General features: G+C 35.7%; 1 pseudogene; it reads right to left on the bottom strand.

The window, feature by feature from the left end:
- Positions 1-205: 205 nt before the first annotated feature.
- On the bottom strand, positions 206-997 carry LOC108540068 (microtubule-associated protein RP/EB family member 1 pseudogene; annotated as a pseudogene).
- Between the last annotated feature and the right edge of the window lie 7,880 nt (positions 998-8,877).

Below are 8,877 nucleotides of genomic sequence, written 5' to 3'. Positions count from 1 at the left end.
ATACTGCTCTGCTATAACATAAACACTCCTAAGTCAAACTTACTGGAAAAGGAGTGAAACATCTGTGAAGTGATTTTAAGAAAAGGTACTTTTGCTTATGAAAAGAAACCAGTGAGTCCTCTAAGGATAATAACAGGGAGGATTTTACAGTTAAGCACATGATTTGCAGTGAGGAATTTGGATGTTGCTCTGCTGGTCCAGGCTGTTAGTACTCTTCTTGCTCCTCCTGTGGGCCCCCTTCATCAGGTATCACAAAGTCTTCATCTGTGGCATACGGAATGTCTATAGTCCTCTGCAATACAGGGTTGTTTTTCCCCTCATTCTCCTGGCAAATCAACTCAATGCTCCATAGCTTTCCGAAGTAGAAATCCCTCTTTCTCCAAGTTTTCAACAGTGAGTTTCAATACATTGACCTGCTTCATCAACTCAGCTGCCTGGTCATCCCTATTGCCCACACCAGGGTTCTTTCATAACACGCCAGGGCCAGCCTTAGGAGCCGCAGCAGTTCTCTGTGTTGAGATGGGCCTCTGCGGAGCTGCATTGCTAAAATTTTGGTTTATTCAGAGCTGGAGCAAGGAGGGAGGGAGCCACTGAAGTTTCTTGACCTTGTCTGGCAGCCACAGGGTCATAGGCTTTTCCATCATAGTTTGCATCAAAAAACTTCTTGAACCACTGCATGAATTCAAAATTGTCCTGAAACTTGCCTGTTACTGATTTGTCCACAGGAATTATTTTGTCAACACCCATCCTCTTAAAACCCGCTTGCAGTATTTTGAAGTTCCGGATGCACTCATGTTCTAGCTTAGCTTGAAATTTCACTTTCTTCAAGTCAATGGAGCCAGGAAACAGCATGTCCATAAACTGACACTAGGCAGTCCCTGACAACATTATTTGATCTTTGTCAGATTCAACTGCAGAGACTCATTGATCCAGGCCAGTATGTCATGTCGACTTAAGTTATCACTGGTCACTGACGTGAGTATATGTTCACTGCCATCTTCGGCTCTCGGGGGAATCAAGTCCACTGCCCTCACCCGGCTCCAGTTCCTTCATCTTGTTCAAACCACCAGACTCCACACTTTTTGTATTTTTAGTAGAGACGGAGTTTCACCATGTTGGCCAGCCTGATCTTGAACTCCTGACCTCATGACCTGCCCACTTTGGCCTCCCAAAGTGCTGAGATTACAGGCGTGAGCCACTGCACCTGGCCTTTATAATTTTATTGTAGCTATTTTTTAAAATCTTCATACTCTTAGCTAATGTTAATTAAACACTTAAAGGTTAAAATGTAATAATTCCTGAAACCTAGCCTCATACATTAAAGAAAGAAATGCATACTATATACATGCTGAACACACATACACACATATGCATACAATATATACATATGAGACAGAGGGAGAAAGATCATAAAAGAAATAAGCTAGTCATTTTAAAACTGTACAAGGGAATTTTATTTTGCAACTTGTACAAAGTTTGAAATTGTTCCAGAATAAAATGTAAACTAATTACTAACTAGTTTCAGTTGTGTTAAAACTAAATTTTCGTTCCTTTAATGTTTTATTTCATATGAGAGCCTTTATTTTGAGAGTACAGAAATGGTGAAAATGTTAGAGATAAAGGTTAATTATTGGTGTCAGAAAGAAGAGAAAGGAGCCAGGTTCTCGATATAAAAATGAGTGAAAATTTCCAGTAAACAACAACAAAAAGTTATGAGCATGGGAGGAGAAGGCAGATGGAGAGGAAAGGCCATAATAAAGAACTTGGTCCTGGAGCACAAAGGATTAGAAAAGGGATTCAGGATTTATTGAGGCAGTTTAAAAAATGAGTTTTGGTGGGGTGCGGTGGCTCACGCGTGTAATCCCAGCACTTTGGGAGGCTGAGGCGAGCTGATCACGAGGTCAGGAGATCGAAACCATCGTGGCTAATACAGTGAAATCCCGTCTCTACTAAAACTACAAAAACAAAATTAGCCGGGTGTGGTTGGGGGCGCCTGTAGTCACAGTTACTTGGCAGGAGACTGAGGCAGGAGAATGGCGTGAACCCGGGAGGCGGAGCTTGCAGTGAGCCAAGAGCCTGCCACTGCACTTCAGCCTGGGCGACAGAGCGAGACTCCGTCTCAAAAAAAAAAAAAAAAAAAAGAAAAAAAAGAAATTATTCCAGTGCTATGAATTTCACCTACTTGCATGGAAAACTAAAACAGTATTTTTCTAACTGAATCTCATCATATACACTCAATTGTGACTTTCACTTATTTAAAAATTTCAGTTTAGGTTTTCTCAGTCCATTCAAGTTTCTCCCTTTTCACCTGCTCTTTTTTCCTCATTGTGATCCAAACACATGGTGATGAAATAGGAGGAAGTAAGAAGAATCAATAGACAAAATTGGAAGAGGGAACTCTAATATTCTTTTTATTTAAACTGAATTTTGGTTTGAGAAACCCTCTGTTCTCAATTCTTCAGGCTTTATTTCTACAGCACCCACTGCTGTGTTGTCACTGTCTCTCTCACAGTCTCCCAAACATTCATGACATTGACTTTGTTTTCAGAATGCAAACAGGTTGTTTTAGAGACGATCCATCAGGCCATTGAGGTGTTTATTTTCTTCATCTCACACAAGAACACTCTCGTGCCACTGGCTTACCCTCAGACTTCCTTGATTATTTTAGAGACATGTGACATTATGTAATAATCCATTATACCCACTGGATCATTAGTTGTTGCGCAGGGGTCAGGGGGAGGTATCTCAGATATTTTCAGAACACATTTTTTTTCTCTCTCTATTGTAACTTGTTTATTTATGTACTAGGGGAAAGTAGAAACCTTCATTTCTGATGTTGTGATCTTTTTTGTTCTTCCCTTTTCTATGTATTCTTTCTAGGGAAATGCCTAGATTATTCTAGATTATTTCCTTTTGGTTGAAAATATGCTCTTCTGTAATCAACATATGCCTCCCCCACCCCCAACACAAAATACACACATACACAAGCGTGCGCGCACACACACACACACACACACATGCACACACAATCAGTTTCTTAAAAGTGTAAACTATTCTCTGATCCACCATATTCTTATTCTTTTGGATTAAAACAAAACAAAACAAAAAAATCTTTTTCATTCTCAAAATCTTAGTGCTTGAAAATCTAAGGTCACCTGACTTATCAGATATATGTTCCCACTTTTTGAACTTTACAAAATCTATTAATATATTCAATAACTATTTTTTTTCTTTCTTTTCTTTTTTATGTGTGTTTTTCATTTCCCGGAAAAAATAAAATCTCTTCACCTATGGCAAGCATTGATCCACTGAGGACTAGGAAGAAAAGTATCAGAAATGGCAGCTGTAAAACTCTTTTGTATTGCCAAAGTTTTATTTCACTTCACAACTTATCATCTAGTTCCTCTTTATACTATCAATGCATTTGTGCACTCCTATTTTGTGACAGAAAATATTCAGGGCAAATCTGGGTGGATAAGCCATAGTTTCTCTCCTCTTGGTATCCATGGCAAACACAGAGGAAAAATATGTTCATAGTACCTTAAAAGAAGAATCTTAAACTAATCAGATTTGTGGAGCACTGTTGGGGTCAGCTTAGGAGTGACTTCCAGAGGAATTCTGATACTCTGGACTTCAACCAAGACTGTGCTGGAGCAGCCACTGAACCCTAAGCAGGGCTTGCTTATTCTGGAAGTTTCTTATAATCAGTAAGGTATAAGTCTTCAGAGTTTGTTTCATCAGCCTACCTCTGAGCACTACTGTACAGCAGTGATAGAAGCACCACCACCAGAAAGACAGTCCTGTAATATAACTGATCTGGCAACACTGAAACAATATTCATCACAGCACAGCTCAACTGAGCTGCACATGTGCAGAAAATATAAGACAGCAGGATATCCAACTGCTGCTGTAAAGTGAGCTGAAATGGGGGTAATCACAAGCAGAGAGGGCAGCAGAAACATGTTAAAGATTCACAGAAGCACAGCCTCAAGCAATGTAGCATAACTGAATATATGAGAAGGGGCATGCTGCTGAAGAAATGAAAGAAGAAACTTGCTCTTAAAAAATCTATTTCTGATGACACTGGACACACTGTTATATACCTATATGCAGTTCTATTGATTTCTAACTTTAAATATCAAAAATTAGTATGGATTACCAACCCTGTCAGAAAATATGTATGCATTTATCTAGTATATTTTAGTTGCATTGTAGTCATTTGAACTTACTGTTTCCCTAGCTATATTAGCAATTCGTTTGCATGGCAAATCAAAAACATTCTGTTAATTTCTTAAGAGCTGTTGCAAGTTCATTTGGAAGGGCAAGTTGTATATTTACACACAGAGAGACACACACATTATGCACACTTGAGACTGTGAAATATTATTATGGCAGAAATCAGGAAAGAATCCAAGAAATAAAAGAAGGAAGTTAAGAGAGTTCTTTTGTTTATATTGTCATGGCATTCCCACAAAATAATGACCCTACTATTTGAGGGTGGCTCATGAAAATCATTCTCATTATTTCAGTCATGTACATGTATTTATTCAATTTATTCAACAACTATTTACCCTGTGTGGTATGCGTATATCACACTATTCACAGCTGGAGACAAGAGATATAGACAAAGGATATTGGCATGCATGATAAAAGCTTTTGCTTTTCCTTCCAGATTTTTAACTCTGGGTAGGTAAAGGGAGTACACTTATTTCCATGCAGGTAGTATTGCTCAGTTCATATAACAAGAAGTACTTAGCTCTCACAGACTAAAATTCTGGCAAACATCCATTGAACCTTAGAGAAACTTCCTGAATCACAATGACTCTAGATGTAGAATCAACAGTACATCATTATAATGAAAATATCCTTTTTATTTTTTCCCTGCCTGTAGAAAAATTTGTGATAAAGGTGAGCTAAAAGGTTGGAAATGAAAGAAAATGTAAGGGAATTAAACAGCAAGTAAATAATTTGAAGTGATAATTTAATTTAAAAGGATTACCACGGCACATGGAGGCTTTTCAAGGTCAATTCTTTAGATAGTTCAATTTCAATGTTTTTTTTTAGCTGATTCGATTGAGGTCATTTACAATTTTGCAAGCTGGCTTTTTTTATTCTCGAAAGAATTAATGAGGTACAGTTTAATGGAACTACCTGGAAAGTTAGTGAATTTGATTATAAACACACATAGACAATTACTCGGTTTATGTTAGCCAAACGCTATTCACTTCACGGATGCTTATGCACATACCAGGTTCTTAGTAGCTGTGCAGTCATTGTCTTAGTGGAAACATTTGTCAATTCCTACTGAAGAGAAGTATTATTGAAGAAGAGAAGAAAACAAAGGAAGATATGGTTTCCTCCTATCTGAGTGTAACTCAAGGGACTTTGTTTTCAGGAGCTTTGAATTATCTGCAAAGCATAAAACTTTCATATTCTTTTCAATAAGTTGGATTATTTTCATTTCCTAATAAAACTTCTTTCCATCTCAGTACCGGGTGAACTTTTCAGATTCTGCAAAGATCAAAGGTCGAGGCTATAGATCATTCTTTTTTTGAAAGTCAGTTTCCATGGCCTGTGGGTTTTATTATTCAGTCTACAGTGGACGGGTTTCATTGCTTCATGGAGCTAAAGAAACAGAATTTTAAGAACCTAAAATGCTAATGGGACAAAATCACTGTTTAGAGAACTGAATTGTTATTTTCTTGCTTGCTATTTTTATCAATTACTCATTTACTTATGAACAGAGGAATTTTTTTTTTTTTTTTGGTTTCATCCCACAAATTCATACAGAAAATCTCTGCTTTGGAATGGAATACTTAGAGTAAAAACCATCATTCATATAAACACTTATTCTTGGGTTTCATGTTTATGTCACATAAAAGAGACTGTCACCCCTGGGTGAACTAGACAACAAGTCAGAAACTGTCAGCCTTATTAAATTTGGCTAGTATTTTTGCTCCATTGCTGAATTCTATCTGGTTGCAATCAATCCCATGAAAATGGGGGTTATTCTTAAGGTGATTGAAATGATGAACTTTTGTGCTGGCAAGCTGTTACACTATGGTAGTTCATGTCTTAAATGAAAACCAAATTCAGCATTGCAATTTTGAGGAAAATATTTCAGAATAAGAAAATTATTTGTATAGCGTTTATTGCTGTTTCTATCAACAAGATTTATTCCTTAACACATAATTTAGTATTTTGAAAGTGCAGAAAATTTCCTTAGACTATTAAAAATTTTCATTTCATTATTCTTCTTAGAGAATATATACTAGCAGGAGAGTGAATTCTTATATTTTTCTTATAAGCACATTTGCAAGTGTACATTTTTGCAATCAAATTTCCCCAAATGTTAACAACGTAAGATACCTAGTTTTATCAATAAAGTCATGGCAAATGTTGGGTACCACCAGATCCATCAAACAGCATCCTCATTTTTTTTTACATCTTCATGATCTGCTAATATTTATTTCATCTGTCAATATTTTCCTCAAAAAAGTCTGGTAAATAGCTTTTCACTTCTATTAGACTTTAATAACTGATATCACTTACTATGTGTCATGTTTAGTTTTCAACCAAATAATCAAATTCATTTTGACCTCTTCTTAAAGATTTTCACAATCTTTCTAAATTAGTCTTTCTAAAAGTAACTAATAAAGGAACATAACACTGATAAAACTGCACAGTTTGGACAAAATGGGAGAGTTTCTCAGAAAATTTATTCTATCTTCATTTTTATGTGCATTCTTGGAAAAATGTTCATCTTTAATCTAAATGTGCTTAATTTACTTACTCTCATTTTCACAGTCCAGGTCTTAATTATCCATCACCTTGGAGTATGGGCACAATTCCTTAAAGTGCTACTTGCCCCTCACCTCCATCACTCACAACCCATTCTTATGTACTCATACGTTGCTACTGACAGTGATCAGTTTTCTCCCTGACTCTCTGCCAAAATCAGAGTAGAACTTGAGCCTGGCATTCAAAGTTGACCTCAAACTCTGAAAAACATCTCTTTTTGACCTCACTGGTCTTTTCTACATGCTCAAAGACAAATCATACAATATACCGCTTTGCAAGAACCCCATGCCTTTACCAGTAGTATTTTTCCAGACCTGAAAATCACTGTTACTCATTTCAATCTGCTAAAATTATAATAATTCCACCAGGCCTTATGCAAATACAATCTATATGCTGATATTTTCCTCAAGCAGAAATTATCTCTCTCACTTTTGAACTCCAATATTTTGTGTGTGACATGTAAGATTCGGTACCTTCTGTTTTTAATAATGTAAATATGCATTGCAGTTCTTTTTTAAAACTAGAAGTTTTCTAGAGGTAATGATATTCACTTTATGTTTAGTAGCATTTCATTTGTATTTTGCGAATAGTACTTTTGAAATAGTATTTTTAAAATAATTATTTCGCCTTAAATAATTAATCATATTATTTAGCAAGTATATTATTCAATGAGTGAAGTAACTAGTAAATTAGTATGAAAAATAATCATAAATGAACAATAACAATAATGTAAAACTATGTACATTAATAGCTAATACATTTTGGACTGCTATTTTGTGTCAGGAAGTGGTTTGTTAGTGATTTATAGATAGATAGATAGATAGATAGATAGATAGATAGATAGATATAAATGCCTATATTAAAAGAATGGAATGGGCAGTATCACCCCTATTTTAAAGACAAGGACATAAAGTGACTCTTTTAAAGGGCACAGACATAATAGCGAGGAGAGTGGCAGTTTGAACTCATATCTATTTGATGTCAAAATGATGCCTTATTTATTATCCAGAAAATAAAATAATATTATACAGACTCTTTAAAAACATATTTAATTGGGAAGGATATATTAAATCACAGTTAAATAATATTGATAAATAATTGCTTCAGTGTGTGAAAGTAGAGAGAACAAAATGTCAATCAAAATTGATACAAGCAAAAGTCTTCATAGAATATATGAGCATTTGGTTGGCCTTGGAAAATAAAATTTAAATATGGATAGGAATGTGATAAGTGAACACACCAAAGAAGACACTTTCAGTGTAATCTATTGCACAAGTGGAGGTGCATACTACTAATAAGCACATCAACATTACAATGACAGGTCTCATTGTAGATAATTTATGATTAGTTCAGCATAAAAACAAAAGTTCTTTCGTATTGAACTAAATAATAAAGATATTGCACCCACATCCATTGTAATTATGATGTAAACATATATACTTCAAATATCCCTATTTAAAAGTTTTGGTTTTAACCATAGGAAGCTCTGATGATAATTATGCTGAAGTCAAGTGGATAAATCCTGTGTTAGTCAGCTTGGGCTGCAATTACAAAAGATGGCATGGCTTAAACAATAGAATTTTTATTTTTGCATAATTCTGGAGGCTCCATGTCTAAAATCAGGGTGTCAGCATGGTTGGTTTCTGAATAAGCCTCCCTCCTTAGCTTACAGATGGCTACCTTCTCATTATGTCCTCATGTGGTCTTTTTCGTGTGCCCGAAAAGAGTGCATTCTGGTCTCTTTCTCTTCTTATAAGAGCACCATTTCTACAGGATTAGGGCCTTACCCTCATGAACTTTAACCTTAATTACCTCCTTAGTGACCCTATCTTCAGACTGGAGTTTTAGACTTCAATATGAATTTTGGGGGGACACAGTTTTGTCTACACAAGTCTAAACTTCAAATACTTTGCAGAGAGACTACAATTTTGAAGAATCAACATCTCTGATGATATCTGTATATGTATATTCTCCATGCCTAGGAAGCATGGGACAAAAAAAAATTACATATGATAAGACTGATAGTTACCTTTCAATGAGTCTGCAGTTGTTCAACAATAATGTATTAATGTAAGT

The sequence above is a fragment of the Rhinopithecus bieti genome, unplaced genomic scaffold (assembly GCF_001698545.2).
Source record: "Rhinopithecus bieti isolate Rb0 unplaced genomic scaffold, ASM169854v2 scaffold_18600, whole genome shotgun sequence".
In the NCBI taxonomy this organism is placed as follows: Eukaryota; Metazoa; Chordata; class Mammalia; order Primates; family Cercopithecidae; genus Rhinopithecus; species Rhinopithecus bieti.
The sequence above is the reverse complement of the archived record's forward strand: the minus strand, read 5'-3'. Positions and strand labels throughout refer to the sequence as shown.